The sequence below is a fragment of the Danio rerio genome, chromosome 1 (assembly GCF_052040795.2).
Source record: "Danio rerio strain M-AB ecotype USA chromosome 1, GRCz13ab, whole genome shotgun sequence".
In the NCBI taxonomy this organism is placed as follows: Eukaryota; Metazoa; Chordata; class Actinopteri; order Cypriniformes; family Danionidae; genus Danio; species Danio rerio.
The window spans coordinates 55493711-55510927 of NC_141021.1; the positions used below are offsets into that span (position 1 = coordinate 55493711).

Genomic DNA, 17217 nt, shown 5'->3' on the forward strand with positions numbered 1-17217 from the left:
ATATGTGAAGCCGATGCAGGACCAGCCGTGACAATCATAAACAATCTTTTTTTTTCTGATGATGTGACAATAAAAGAGATTTAATTTTATGAACACGAGATCCTCTAGAAATTAGTTTATAAATAAATTGCACTTGTTTATTAACAAGGTGTTAACCAACAAAACGTGTGAGCAAAAAACATCCAGTGTGAACGGCATTTACACTATGGGATGCAGACAGAAATATGACTTACGGCATTGGCAAGAAGGTTGCATGCTTCAAAGTTAATTTTATTTCACAACATTTGATGTTGGGCCTGTAATCATACATTTTTGAAGTGCTTTAAACTTCATTAATATTTATTATTTTATTTCTACGTTCTTAATTAAAAGATTGCTGTAAAATTCAAAATAAAGCGAGAAAAAATAATCACAAATTTATGTGTAGATTTTAGAGATTATACTTTACAATATGTAAAAAAGTCTTTTCCAAGTTGCCAATATCTATAAACTATCAATTGATTGAATTAGCATAAAATGTATTTTATTATGATATTTATTGCTATCTTGATATCTTGAAAGAAGATATTATAAGAATGAATTTTTTATCAACAAATTTATAAACATAATATTTTTAATAACTCATTTATTATAACTAAATTCTTTTATCTTTGCCATGATGACAGTAAATAATATTTGACTAGATATTTTCAAGACACTAGTATTCAGCCTAAAGTGCCATTTAAATGATTAACTAGGTTAATTAGGCAAGTTAGGGTAATGAGGGAAGTCATTGTATAACGGTTTGTTCTGTAGAAAATTGAAAAATAATATTGCCTGAGTGGGCTAATAATATTGAATATCTTATTTTATTCTAGCTGAAATAAAACAAATCAGACTTTTTCCGGAAGAAAAGATATTATAGGAAATACTGTAAAAAATGCGTCACCCTGTTAAACATAAATTGGGAAATTTTTCTAAAAGAAATTCACAGGAGGGTGAATAATTTTGACTTGAGCTGTATATTATGATTTGAGATATTTTTTCATATCGCCCAGCTGAATTCATAACCAAATGACGACTGCTCTGTCTGAGCCAAACGCAGATTTCAGTATACCTCTGTGCTTATAATAAACACATGCAATCTTTGATCATTTATAGTTTAGATTACATGGATGTTTGAATGGAGATGGTGATGTTTTAGAGATTTATGATGCAGCTGCGCCACCAGTCCTCCAGCCGGACATTAGCAGAAGAGCAGTAATGAGAGCCAGTCCTTGACATTCAGAGCAGATCCTTCAGGCCTCATTTGAGCTTGATTCGGTGGTCTGCCTGAAGCTTCACACTTTTGCATTCCTGCACGAGTCCTGCTTCACCTGCATGAATAAGAGAGCAGGAAGAGCCGATGGGAAACACTTCCTGATAGCTCTCGCCGGAGGCCATGAAGTCAGAACGGACAGGTGAACTGTTCGCCATCACTCATAGAGAGGCAAAAATAATATCACGTCTATTCCTGATTCACTTTACCTCACCAGTGTCATTCAAAGCTTTAATTAGTGCAGAATTTAACATTGCATGATGATGAACAGATGGGATTAATTATATTTCAAGAGTTCGCCCTTAGCTGATGATTGATTATAGAGCTTGTTTGGCTTGCTGTCCCGGGAGAGGGCCATGAACTCGTGAGATCCTCGAGCCCGGGGCTCCCTCCCGTTGCAGGGCGAGAGGGGAGTCCGAGTTCAGGTAGGTCTCGAGAACTCCCCTGCTTGATAATGTTGGAAGTAGATTAATGCCATGAAGTGTCTATGCTGTCAATTTAGATTTGTGGATTTACTTATGTTACATGTTTTTGGTCTGTGGGAGGAAACCGGAGAGCCCGGTGAAAACCCACGCAAACACGAGGAGAACATGCAAACTCCGCACAGAAATGCCAACCTGGCCAGGAAGTGTCAGAGCCGGTGACATTCTTGCTGTGCGGCCGTGGTGCTAACCACTAGGCCTCCGTGCTGCCCTAACAAGGAAATGGGAGGAGTAAGGGTGGAAGGGGGGATTCTTCAAGACGAAGATGGAAGAAGTAAGATACTCTGGTTATTTAAGGAGTCGTCTGAATGGTAAATCAGTGTTAGCTAATGTGAACCAGGTGCTATCAATCATAAGCATGTGCTTCTCTCGAAATTAGTTTATAAATAAACTTCACATAACTTTTTTTAACATTTTAACTCACTTTTTTTAACATTTTAACTCACTAAAAACTTTTATTTAACTAAAATATTCAACTCAATATATTTTTTTTAAGATTTTATTTTTGGCCTTTTTTAGATAGGACAGTATTGAGACAGGAAGCGAAGTGGGAGAGAGAGAGGGGGTAGGGTAGGGAAATGTCCTCGAGCCGGGATTCGAACCCGCTACGCCCTGACGCTGTTGCACCATATATCGGCGCGCTAACCACTAGGCTATTGCACCGACTCAACTCAATATTTTAAGCAACAAGAATGAAACATTCATTTTCAATATGGTGTCTATTTATGCAGAGCACTGTAGATTGGCTCCTGGATTTCTACTTCGTGTACCTTTTATTAATCATAGTTTAACATTTTCTAATGCATTATTAACATCCAAAATTCATGCTTGTTAACATTAGCTAATGTATTGTGAGTGATCAAGAACTAACAACGAGCAACCTGTTTTTCTATTAACGTTTAGATGAATAAAACCTGAAGGGAGTTGGGTAGAGTATCCAAAGTACTTATATCTATAGTCAAAATTATTCACCCTCCTATAAATTTCTTGTCTTTTTCAAATATTTCACAAACTACGTTTAACAAAGCAGGGAATTTTTCACTTATTACTTTTTGTTTTACAATAATATTTTTTCCTCTGGTGAAAGTCTTACTAGTGTTAAATCGGCTGAAATAAGAGCAATGTTTTTAAAGCCATTTTAAGGTCAATATTGTTAGCCCCCTTAAGCAATATATTTTTTGATAGTCTACAGAACAAACCATCGTTAATGATTTGCCTAATTACCCTAACCTGCCTAATTAACCCAGGTAAGCCTTGAAATGTCACTTTAAGCTGAATACTGGTGATATGCTGAACAGAAATTGGTGGAAAATATGGGGGGCAAATAATTCTGGTTATATTTTAGTTGTTAACAGTGTGTGCGTGATTAATATGTGCAGGGATAATCAGTTATTCCATTAAACAGAAGTTCATTATCTCGTAGTTATCAATAATACGGTTCAAATTGGGATAATTTTGACACCTACCACTATGTGTTTCTTACGGTTAGGGCTGTAATTCATGTACAGACGAAGTCAGATTTAATAGCCCCCCTTTGAATTTAGAAAAAAAAAAATTCCTACATGATGTTTAATATAGCAAGGAAATTTTCACAGTATGATAATCTTATAATCTAATAATATTTTTTCTGGAGAAAGTCTTATTTGTTTTATTTGGGCTAAAATAAAATCAGTTTTAAATTTTTTAAAACCATTTTAAGGTCAATATTGTTAGCCCCTTTAAGCTATATATTTTTTTAATAGTCTACAGAACAAACCATCATTATACAATAACTTGCCTAATTACCCTAACCTGCCTAGTTAACCTAGTTAACCTAGTTAAACCTTTAAAATTCACTTTAAGCTGTATAGAAGTGTCTTGAAAAATATCTAGTCAATCATTATTTACTGTCATCATGGCAAAGAGAAAATAAATCAGTTATTAGAGATGAGATATTAAAACTATTATGTTTGGTAATGTGTTGAAAAAATCTGCTCTCCTTTAAACATAAATTAGGGAAAAAAAAATAACAGGGGGGGCGAATTTCAACTTCAACTGTATATGTTGCAATGTCAGCTCGATGTACAGCATGCATCGCATTATCAAACTATTCTTGTTGACATCTTGGAGTGAAAACATAGACTGAACTTGAGACCGAGGATGACCTGGTCTGATAAACTCACTGCACAGACAGCGAGACCGTCCTCTCAGAACCGCAGAAAGCCAAACTCGCACATCTTCCTCAACTTCAGCCATCATTCCAACATAGGTTAGCGCTCTCTAACTGAAAGAGTTAGTAAGAGTACTGAATATTCTCTAATAATTTACTTTAGTAAGAGTGTAATACAGATTTTTAAAAGTACGCAAAAAGTACATGTTACCCAACAATTTACTCAAGTAAATGTAACAAAGTAAATGCAATTAATTACTACCCACTTCTGATACTGAAATAAATGTATTGTTTATTGTTTGCTCAGATTAGCAAGTACATTATCCAACTCCAACCAATATAACCCTAATTTAAAGTATCCACCGAGAATCATAGTTCACTATTTTTATTATTTTTTTCCCCCAAAGGTATATATTAGAAGCATATGAGCGTCCTGCATCTCCTCTAGAGCACAATGTTCTCAAAAGGCTGAAATTCCACAAATAGGCTTTGTTTATGTATTGTATAAATAGTGCAAACTTGTGAACCCGCAGTGGGGGTTTTGTAGTGGTTTGAGCCCGCCTGCTCTCTATCAGGTCCAGTTTCCTCAAGAGACTACAGTCTATATATATAGTGGCTGATGTGAAGATCAAAAGATTCCTGTCAGACGTGTTTACTGTGCTCTGTAACTCAGACGAATCACATTAGTCATTTATACAGCGATGCTGACGCAGATCTCCATGTTTCCAAATGCACAGCGATCGTTTATGAATGCGAAATGTTTATGCACTTGCTTCGAAATGTTGGAAAGTTTGCATTTGTAGCATTATTTTTGATGTTTCAGCAGCTTGTTTGTTTTAATTTATCATGGTATTGATCTTCTGGTGGTCTAAACTTGTTTTGCAAGTTCACAACTTTGGCCTTCAAGATGCAAAATTAGTACAAATTGACTTCAGATTTGTCCAGAGTTCAAAATTAAATGAAAATGTACTCATGTTACTAAGATACCACAAGTAACACACTGAATTTAAACAGAGTGTTTAGGATTCAGAAATTCTTGTTTGTTTTGTAATCTCGTGTAGTTCATGGCATGAAGAGCATCATCTTGTTGAAGTATAAATGGAACATTTTATTCATTGTTTTTTTCTTGTGTTTGTTTTTCCGGATAAGGGCATGCTCATTTTGATATCTTTCTGATTTATTTGATTTTATCTATACTTTTTGTATTCATTTGATTGAATGCTTAATCTCTGGCATCAACCAAGTACAGTTGAAGTCAGAATTATTAGCCCCCCTGACTTAGCGCCACTGTTTATTTTTTTCCTAAATTTCTGTTAAATGGAGGGAAGATTGTTTCAGCACATTTCTAAGCATGATTGTTTTAGAAACCTATTTCTAATAACTGATTTATTTTAGATTTGCCATGATGACAGTAAACAATATTTTACTTGATATTTTTCAAGACACTTCTGTACAGTTTAAAGTGACATTTAAAGGCTTAACTAGGTTAATAAGGTGAATTAGGAAGGTTAGGGTAATTGGGCAAGTAATTGTATAATGATGGTTTGTTCTGTAGACTATCAAAAAAAAATTAGCTTAAAGGGGCTAATAATTTTGTCCCGAAATAGTTAAAAAAAAAAATAATTAAAAGTTTTACTCAAGCCTAAATAAAACAAATAAGACTTCCTCCAGAAGAAAAAATATTATCAGACATACTGTGAAAATTTCCTTGCTCTGTTAAACATCATGTGGAAAATATTTAAAAAAGAAGAAAAAAAAAAATCAAAGAGACTTCAACTGTATATTATAATAGTTTTCGCCTGTTTTTTTCACGTTATTTAACTTTTAATATGTTCAAAGTGCTGATTGGTTTTGGTTTCATAGCAAGGTGCTGTGATTTATTGTGCTTTATTGTTATTATGATTATTTGTGTTTGTTTTTAGCATTGTCTGAAACTGACCTCTGGTCCACTACATTTATTGATTTCAATTTTGGCACTCAGAAATAGGGGTGTGAAAAAAGATCATGGCACCATGGTTATTAGAATATTATGTTTAGAAATGTGATAAAAAATCTTCCTCCAGTTAAACAGAAATATATATGAGGGCTAATAATGCTGTCCTCAACTATATATATAAACAAACCCATTTACAGATATTTTATCTTTGAGTTTTCATAACTTTCATTCTAATAGGCTTCACCACAGTCAATGCTTTTGGACTGTCAGGTTAGTTTTTTTTTTTTCTAAAGTGTGCGACACACTAATGTCATAGCAGACCATTAAAAAAAAACAATTGCCATATTGTCATAGATGATAAATATTGCACATCCGTCTTCATCAAGTGATTTGAAGTCACCCCTTGAACAATTCAGTAATGACGCAAGTCAAACAAACTTGATTATAATGCACATTGTTTGCGAGAGACACAGAGAACTAAGTGTGCTGAGCATCAGCATGCGGAAAGAGTAGATAAGACTATTCATATCACCCAGGACTTATGTACCTGATTTAAGAAGCACTTTGAGAAGCAAACTAATAGTTGTCTGTCAGGAGAAAGTAATTATCTGCCGTCCGCTGGACTACTGAACATGTCATGGCTGTCGCAGCGCCGGCTAATCAAGCGCTCCTTTATTTCCATTCACACGCAGACGGAGGATAATGAAAGAATATTTTTATCACTTAGTCTTCATAAACCTGCCCCTTCATTTGATTGTCCTGATGTGGCAAGGTGCTCATAGGAGCGAGGCAGAGTTTGCACACTCACTGATTCTCTCGCCATGTTCAGAGTTCAAAAACGGATTTTCAGTTTGCTGATTTTTCTAGTGTGAAAAAAATGGTTAGAGATGAAGTCAAAGTTTTTGCTGTGTCCAAATCTTGATGAGATATGCGGGAGTCTTGCAAGAATGCTTTCTTTGGCATTCGAGATGACTTTATTATTAAATTATTGAAGTCCTCCAAGCTAGTCATACACAATAATATTTGTTTCCACTGCAGCAGGACTTTATATTCTATACAAAGTCAGACCTTACTGTTCTAAAGAAATAATAAAAAATAAAGGCATGATTATATTTTATTTTGGTAAAATACGTGTAATCTAGAGGCCTTTGCCTTTTCATATAAGCCACTTCTGATACCAAATGAGAAGCTAGAAGTCAAGTTATTATTTGTTGTTACCAAAACCTTGTAAGTTTTATGTTGCACAGGTATATGTTTAAGAATAGCCAACAATACATAAAATTAGTCAAATTAATAATATGCCAGAAATCATTAGAATCTTAAGCAAAGATCATGTTCAATAAAGAGATTTAGTCAATTTCCTACCATAAAGATATCAAAACTTAACTTTTGTGTCGTAATATGCATTGCTAAGAACTTAATTAATCAATGTTTTTTTATTTTTATATATTTATTTTATAGTTGTATAAAATGGCATTTTATTGATTCATATATGCAGATCTATGTTAGATATGTTAGAGTAATGGATTGTCCTTTTTTGTCTTTTTTAATGATTATTTGTTTGTAGCACTATTAAAAATATTTGTATAAAATAGCAATTTATTTTTTCACACATGTACATGTTTCAACACATATTTCTGTCTTTTTTATCTAACACATAATTTTACACATGTTTTATATTAACATGTATTTATTATTGTATTCATTTAAATGTTATTTTATTGATGCATCTATTTACAAATTAAGAAAACTTTACTTTTTATGCATGTGCTGATGTATATGCTGATTTATTTTATATTTATTATTTTCATTTCTGGCATTCCTTCCAACTAGTCTTTAATTTAATAATATTTTACAGTCTTTTCAAATTTTACTTGTACACACGAAAGAAATGATTTCTTTTTGCTTTTTCAAACTACATATTTAAAATTAGTTGAAACAACACAATTCTTCATGTTTCATTGGGACAACTTAATTTTTTAATGTTCAATCCACATAAATTTGTTAAAAGTGTTACGTTAACTTAATCGATTTATGTGAGGACACCATGAATGAATTGTGTGAAACCCTGTATTTTAGTGTAAGAGCCATCATTCATTCATTCATTCATTCATTTTCGTTTGGCTTAGCTCCTTTATTCATCAGGGGTCGCCACAGTGGAATATGTTACATATGTTACAACCGGCTCAAAGTTAGAGAGACAATACGGACCAGGTAAATTGAAAAGAGAAATTATTTATTAATTAACAAATGTATAATTAACAAAAGTATTTAATGCAATCAAAGTCAGTATAGGTGAAAGTCAGTAGTGAAAAGCATGTGTATGGAAGTGTACTGAGCTCATGATCCAAACACAAACTAAAACAAATCAAAAGCGCCGAGCAGAGACGTCCGGCTAATCGAGCTCTCCCAGACAGAATGCCGGACTCCTTATAAACACCACACGATGAGTCTCAGGTGGGATGACCCACCCACCAATCTGCAATCATCATGCAGGCTTTGCAAATCACAAAAAACACACACATACAAACAGGTCCCACATGGGACCTAACAACCGCCAACTTATCCAGCATATGTTTTATGTAGCAGATGCCCTTCCAGCTGCAACCCAGCATTGGGAAGCAACTATACACTCTCACATTTACACACACACTCATACACTAAGGCCAATTTACTTTATTCAATTCACCTATAGCGCATGTGTTTGGACTGTGGGGGAAACAGGAGCACCCGGAGAAAACCCACGCCAACACAAGGAGAACATGCAAACTCCACACAGAAATGCCAATTAAGCCAGCCGTTACTCAAACCAGTGACTTTCTTGCCGTGAGGTGATTGTGCTAACCACTGAGCCACCGTGTCGCCAGAGACTTCATTTGATTTGATATAATTTATTAATAGTGCTCAAATACATGTAGAGTTTACATATGTTGATATTTTAAGTTGCGTACATTCACTGAATTCACCCCTGCTCCTTTGTTTGTGATGGTTGTCTCCTCCGTATTGGACTGTTCTATTACGAGATACGAAATTGTAACAAAGAAAGACGTTCATTGTTATACTGCATGAGAAATTATTAAACAGATTTAATTGGAACAAAACTGAGTCAATTTATTGCTCGACTGATTTCCTGAAAATTCTGATAGTACAGCATTTATAATTGAATTTATTTACTTATTTTTTTACATACATTTGAACATTTATTTATATATTTATTTTCTAAAGTTTAAACTCGATCTCAGAGTAGAGACTTCTCCTTTTGTGTCTTTTTTTTAAAAATAATAATGAATTTGTAGCACGTCTGCATTTAGTGAAGGCCCGTGTTTATCAGTGCAGTGTTTCCACTGGTGGTCTCTGCGGTGAGCTTCTCCTCAGGCTCTGACAGATGGAGTGTGGTCGTGGACTGTAGTGTAGTCTTTGTGTCTGAAGTGCTGTTTGATGTAGAAGTTGTTGTTGTTTTAGCATCAGTGGATCCTCTGGGTCTCTGCCATCTCGGCTCTTCATGCAGACTCTCGTCGCTGTTTTGTTGCCTCGTTTAAAAACATCTTGCTCTTCAAATAGAAAGCAGATCCCACCATTTAACCCAGGCTTCTCTGTATTTGAAGCGTTTGGTTGTCATGTGATGGTCAGTTATAACAGCACCTTATTTCCACGGTTTTTGATAATTTTTCTCTGGCTAAGATAGTCAGATGAACATTTGATGAGCTCTTTATGATGCCGACATGATCCTGTGTTTGTCCAAATGGGTTGAAATGTAGTTTTTTATTGCTTGATTTGAATTGTTTCTATTTAAAGTGCACATAGTTTACCCCCTTTTTTTATAATTTAATATTAATACTATGGTTTTTCTGACTGTGCCAGTTTAGGTTCAGTTCAACACACAGTTCAGATTTTTTATTAAAATGTGTCATTTTGGGGGCGTGTACACAGCTCGCTGTTTTAGGGGTGTGTTGTTTCACATGATAATTAGTTTCGACTTCCCGCCCAACGTAACAAGGGGGCGGAGCCAAGAGCTCCCCCGCTATCTGTTTGGCAACAGACAGGCAGACAGAGAAGAGACATGAGTGAGAGGGCCAGCATACAGCCGTACATGTATGACTCGGATACAGACCGAGAGCAGAGAGTAGAAGATCATTTGTGTCTTTGTATAGTTTTACAGCCAACTGTGTGCTAGTTTAAAGTGCCGAGCTTGTACACCGAGACTAATAACCATGCACACTGAATTAACTTTGGCTGAGGCACTAGATGCGCCGCTCGGAGCCGCGACACGGCACACCAGACACGCACATACGGATGTTATTTAAAATGAAACTATTATGTAACTTGTGTATACCCTGATAGAAACCTATGTTTACAATTCTAAAATGCATGGCGCTGAGCATCACACCACACACAGCGGTCTGCGACCTGCAGGCACGTTTGTTATTTCATTTCCAATCGAGCGATGCACACGTGAGGCAACGCGTTCTCACTTTTCAGCTGCATCTAGTTCAGATCACAGGGAGCTTCTGTGACCGCGAGAAATGCAAACGGCTGAAGTTTAAGGATGAAAAGTGCACATGTTTGCAAGCCTACCCAAAGTTACAAACAATAATTCCGATTACAGCGATCTTGTGGTGAGCCCAATAACCCTTACATCTAAAAATAGAGCAAGGGTGTCCCTTTAGTGACATCGCTTTGACTCACACGCTGAAAATGGCGGACGTGAAAAAATAAACTGAGGATATGGTCATGCGCGCCCGTCAATCAATATTAGTTGGCAGAGGGACTGCACTCCTACGTCAAGTTGCGGTCGCTCTGAAAACCGCTCCAATTGGTCCACCGTTTTTATGTTGTTAAATTGAAAAAAAGGACTGGGTTTGTTTATATCACCCCAATATGACGGTCTATACACTATACCTACACACATGTCTGTCCAAACAGCTTGAAAAGTAGATCATAGGTGCCCTTTAAGTTAAGTGACACAACCCTTGGTATAAGATCTATCAGAAGTATTCACTTAATTAGTGTTTAGTATTTTTTAATTATCCTTTTTATTATTTTATTATATATTTATTAAAGCTTATGAAACATTACTAGACCTTATTTATTGACCTAAAAGCTGACTTTAAGATAAGTCCTGGACAAAGATGAATCACAAATTGTATCCAAAAGCAAGTTTGTATTTGCATAATATATATGTGGGTGTGGTAGTGCAGAGGGTAGTGCTATTGCCTCACAGCAAGAAGGTCGCTGGTTCGAGCTTCGGCAGGGTCTGTTGGCATTTCTGTGTTTGCATGTTCTCCTCGTGTTGGCGTGGGTTTCCTCCGGGTTCTTTGGTTTCCCCCACAGTCCAAACACATGCGCTATAGGTGTTTCCCAGTACTGGGTTGTGGCTCTGAAGGGGATCCACTGTGTGAAACATATGTTGGAATAGTTGGCGGTTCATTGAATGAATGTGTGTGTTGTGTTTAAATAAATACACACATTCATGGATATGTTTTAGAAAATCTTTATTCATATTTAGGTTTAAAATATCTGTGTACGATACAATTTATATATACACTGAAATATCTATTTAAATATTATATATACCTCCAGCTACATAATTCAACGTCCACTGGACTACGCTTTCAGAATCAGCCTGGGTTGAATTTACTTGTGCATTTGTATTAACGTGATTTTACCTGTGACCGTTGTCAATCGAAGACATCAAGCTCTTTTTTAGAGCCGTCACATGGAAACGACGATCACATAGAGTGGGTTTCCATCACAAACGGCATCATAGATCTCTCTGATGTACACATGCAGACCAGATCTGATGAACACAAGACGCAGACTGTCAGAATGCATACATTTCATATTTCATCATCCCACATAAAACAATGTCGTCATCTCCAACAAGTCCCGAAACACGAGACCTCTTATGTATGCTGTTTTTTTTTTCAACAGGGCTGTCAGAATCCATACAATTCACTTTACATTTCATCATCCTGCATAGAAAAAAAAAAAACAGTGTCATCATAACTTGACATGAAGGGTAGTGTCAATTCCCACTCGTGTCCTGAAACCCGAGACATCTGTAATCTAAAGGGAAGCACAGATCAAAGCCGAACAAAGAGGATGAGATGAAACAAAGTGGGATCTGAAGTGAAACACAGGCACATTTACACTAGACGCTCCTGCATGTGTGTTTCAGAGCACACATACAGATAGAGGAGCGAAGAAAAGCACTCGTGTCCCGCTGCCAGATCCCAGCGTCCCGTCTGCTTTCAGCCTGTAATCTAATCGTGAGCACCTGAAGAGCTTGGCGGCGTTCTCTGCACGCGTCCGTCTCTGCGTTTATGTGCGAGCAGCATACTGAAGATCTGCAGCTGCTCATCAGGGCCCAGAAACAGCAGCTGTGAGTTTTTCTGGCTCTGTTTCCGGCTGGTGCTCCAGAAGACAGCAGGAGAGCTTCTGTTCACCGTGTGCTTGCTGGAGTTTCTCAACAGACTGCAGAGGCTCCAGCAACACTGTTCACTACTGGATGACAGATATATATATATATATATATATATACTACACTTTTACTATACTGTACTTATACAGTTATACTATACTAAATATAAGTTGGCTGTTCATTCCGCTGTGGCGACCCCTGATTAATAAGGGGACTAAGCCAAAAAGAAAATGAATGAATGAATGAATGAATGACATAGACCCAAAAATACATAGTATCACAAACAGCCATTAACAGAAATTTCATCAAATTTTTCTCATTTATTTATTTTTTCAATCATCAGCATGTTTCTTTGATAATTTGTAATTTTTTCAGTTTTTTAAAACTAATTTTCCATATTTTTACAATCACCACTATTGATCATTATATTTTAAATCTAAAAAGATTCCAACTACACTCTGCTTTATGTCTTAATAGAAATTTCCTCAATAATTTCTGTTAATGCCAGAGATGTTGATCTATTTTCGAAAACTCGATAGTATAGAAACTGGTCTGTAATTTGTAAAGTAGTGTTTATCTACGGATTCATCTATTGCTAAATATAAATGAAATAATAAAGTACAGTCTTTCCCAGCTGGAAGGGCATCCGCTGTGTAAAACATATGCTGGATAACATCTGGATAATACCTGTTCACACCGCTGTGGCGACCCCTTATGAATAAAGGGACTAAGCCTAAGAAAAATGAATGAATGAATGTACAATCTGCATAACTATCTTGTTATACAACCAAAATCACTAAATCACTTTAAAAACAAAACAATTATCTCATGTTTTGTTGGTGGCATAGATTATGCATTTAATCAGATGTATATTAAATGATTGAGCAAAATTAAACCAATTCTTAAGATATCAAAATGAACATGCCTTTAGCTCGAAAAAGCATGAAAAAAAACAAATGATCTGTTTAATAAAATATCTATTTACATTAAAAAGAAATTATTAATTGGATTTACTCTGGATTTGCAAACATTTCATATGGGCTGAAACTAAAATGAACAAATTAAAATGACTAATGTTCAACTTAATGTGTTTGTTTAAATTCAGCCCATATAAATAGTTTGCATCCACTTACCTTAAAAAACTCCAATGAATGTTTCTTTCAGTGTACTTTAGAGCCAGCGAGTCTTTTGTGGGTGTTGGATCATTACAGTAGATGTCTCAGGTCTTGTATATAATTTGTCATATTTCTGACACACCGCTCCATCTCTCTTTCTCTCCGTCCTGAAGAAGTGAGTGCAGTGTTGTGGCTCTTCTCGTTTATTGCAGTCTGAAGTTGTCCTCCTCCTCCTCCACTGTCAGATTATGATGCTGCAGACTCACTACAGTTATTACAGCGGCTCCACATCTGAATACTGAGATCATCTCAATAGACAGTTTTCAAACTCCTGCAACTCCACTGTCACATTTTACTTTCGGGAACTGTCAGGTTATGCCACTCTCTGAAGTGCTTTTTACTCTTACTCTTGTAACAGTGGAAGATAGGTGGATAAATAGTTTGATAATACATTTTTATTGAAAGTTGAAGACATCATTTTTAGCCCTCCTGTGATTGCTGGGTAACAACAGATTTTCTTCAGCACATTTTTTAAACATATTAGTCTTAATAACAAAGTTCTAATACATTAACTCATTTCTTTTGTGTTTGCCATAATGGCTGTACATAATATTTTACTAGTTATGTTGCAAGATACTAGTATTCAGATTAAAGTGCAATTTAAAAGCTTAACTATGTTAAGTAGCCAAGTTAAGGAAGTTAGGCAAGTTATTGAACAACAGCGTTTTGTTCTGTAGCCAATCAAAAAGTAGTTTCAATTCTTAAGGGGGCTAATACTATTGACCTTAGTAGTTTTTATGTTTTTTTTTTTATTATTATTTATAACAAAACTAAAAGAAAAAAAAATCTTGTAGAAAATACTGTGAAAAGTATCCTTGCTTATTGAACATCTTGGGGAATATTTCAAATATAATTAGAAAGTAATTTAAAGTGCCTAACATAAAGGACAATAAAAGAAACAAGAATAAAAACAGATAAAAACACAATAAAATATGTTAAAACAGGTTTTAAAAGAATGAAAAAAAAAGAAAAATATAATATTGTGATCAAAGTATTGTGATGTGTTTTCAGTCTTGATGTGATTGTACATAATGTTGGAGCACATCTGATCGTTTCTGATTCCAGCAGCGGGGGCGCTGTTAGTAGCTGAAGGCGAATTCACCCTGCTTTGACTGAACTCTTGGAATATCTAATTTACTTGATCCTAATGATCTGATTAATCTGTTAGTTTTGTATTCAGTGAGCATATCTGTATTGTATTGAGGTCCTAGGCCATTTAGTGATTTATAGACGAGTAATAATACTTTAAAATCTATTCTGAATGTAACAGGGAGCCAGTGTAGAGACCTGAGGACAGGTTTGATGTGTTCTTATTTCCTGGTTCTGGTGAGAATCCTGGCAGCAGCATTCTGGATTAGCTGCAACTGTCTGACTATATGTTTGGGAAGGCCAGTGAGGAGTCCATTACAGTAATCCACCCTGCTGGTCATAAAAGCATGAACAAGTTTCTTTAGGTCCTCACTAGAAACAAAGCATCTAATTCTTGCAATGTTTTTGAGATGATAGTATGCTGATTTATATTAAAATCAGGTCATATTATAAGAAGACGGAGTATATTTAAATAAACCTCTGTTTGTGGTTCAGGATATGTCTTGAATAATTTTATTTATTTATTTACATTTTTTTTTTTATGTAATTGATAATATTTTTTCTACAAAAAATCCACATTTTTAATTTATTTATTTAATTATTTTTATTTTATTTAGATAATTTTTTCTTCCTTGTACTTTTATAGCGTAACTTTTACTGTAATTTATTATTCAAGCTTACAGGCATGGACAAGTCGGTTTGTAAAATTGCATGAGGCCTTTAATGCACAGCTCTTGCCAGTGGTTTGTAGGCCTGATTCATCATTTATTGCATGACTTTCAAAATAAATATGTTTTTAACTAATATTTTTGTATATATTAGATACATATCTGATGCTTGGATTTGCACCAGCTCCAAACCCACAACTTCATGCAATGGGTTAAATTAGGCTTTGCGGTCTCAATCATGCAACAGTTGTGTTCAGTCTATTACTTCCACAGTATCTGTTCAACTGAGGGCGACATTCCATGATGGCTGCGCCCTAGGTCTAAAAGCTATAGTAAAACTTGCGGTTTTCTTCTGAATGGTTACATTTGTTTAATATATTTTCACTAAAGTACAAAACCAATTAATGTAAATTTGACTGACTGATTCACTTCCACTTTAAGGGGGCTTATAATATTGACCTTAATATGGTTTAAAAAAAATAAAATGGCTTTTATTCACACCAAAAAAAAACAAATAAGACTTTCTCCAGAAGAAAAAATATTATACGAAATACTGTGAAAGATTCCTTGCTCTGTTAAACATCATTTGGGAAATATTTGAAAAAGAAATTCACAAGAGAGCTATTCATTTTGACTTTAACTGTACATCCATCCCATCATGAGACTTCCCAAAATAAGCCGTTTATTTAAAACACCACGAACATTTCTCAATATATTGACAGATTTTCTCCACCTCGTTCACTTAATCGTCTTTTTTTGACGTACTCAAGAGCATCTGTTGACAGAGTAAGATCACACATCTGCATACGACAGCTGTGTATCTCAACACAACAAAGAGCGCCATCAGCTCCACGTGACCCGTCCTGTCAAAGACTCCCAAAACGCCGATCAGAGCAGGGTCAGTAGAAGCAATTACAGCGGGCATGGCTGCGGTCACGCTGCGTTTTTTGGGCTCTGACCCTCACGCAGGTGCTCAGTGCTGATAACACAGTCCTGTCAATCCAAATGAAAAGCCACCTCTCCCTCTCCACCGGCCCGCCGCTCAGCCCCTGCTGCAATTATTCCTGTTTTAAAGCTGGCAAAAAGAGGAGCAAAGGCCTTTAATAAAAGAGCAGGATGAAGAGTTGACGTGTGAAGAGATTCTCCGTTTGTATTTCCGGCACGATCTGTATGTGTGGGAGATAGATGGAGAGATGAAGATGTCCTGGGCCACACACTCGCTTGATTAATGCATCGAAAAAAAATTAATGCATCGAAAAAAAAAGAAAAAAGATTTGAGACCATCAAAGAATTTTGAATTTGTTTAATAGTTAAAATGGAAATTGCTCTCGTTTTAATGGTCCTTTGGGCTGTATTTGGTTTTTTCAAATTTATTTTTATATCATAGTTTATTTTAATTTTTAATTAATAATTTATTTAAAATCAATTAAATTAAATATATATATATATATATATATATATATATATATATATATATATATATTTTTTTTTTTAAATTTAATTTCATTCTTTTTATTTCATTCTAATTGGTTTAATAGTTAAAATGGAAGTAGCATTAGTTTTAATGGTAGCTGTAATGGTCCGTTTGGTCTCTTTTGAATTTTTTTCTAAACTTTATTATACTAATATTTTAAGATATTAATAATATTTTATTATATTATTTATTATTATTTTTATTATTTATAACACTTTTATTTTATATTATTTAATATTAAATATTTTTTATTATGTTTTATTTTGAACAAATATTTTTTGTTTAAATTTTCGTATTTCATACATTTTTGAAGAAATGTTTTGATTTGATTCAATGTCTTATTCAATGTATTATCTATTTTATTTATTTAATCCCATTTTAAAATGATAAAACCTTTAATAGCTTCTGTTTTGAGAACATTTTCATTTATAATTAAGAGCTTACAGGACGAGTTGGCTTTAGAATGTATTATGCATTTATTTATTTATTTATGAAGAGAGCAGATGAACATTGTTTGCCTGAATTT

The 17217-nt window shown here is 34.9% G+C and overlaps 1 protein-coding gene and 1 long non-coding RNA gene across 29 annotated transcripts in view; one reads left to right on the plus strand and one right to left on the minus strand.

Annotated features, from left to right (window-relative positions):
* The window catches only part of inpp4b (inositol polyphosphate-4-phosphatase type II B), a 405764-nt gene that overhangs the window by 141609 nt on the left and 246938 nt on the right, over positions 1 to 17217 (plus strand). The window lies entirely within an intron of this gene.
* The window catches only part of LOC147847018 (uncharacterized), a 919394-nt gene that overhangs the window by 8037 nt on the left and 894140 nt on the right, over positions 1 to 17217 (minus strand). The gene's annotated exons all lie outside the window — the stretch shown is intronic.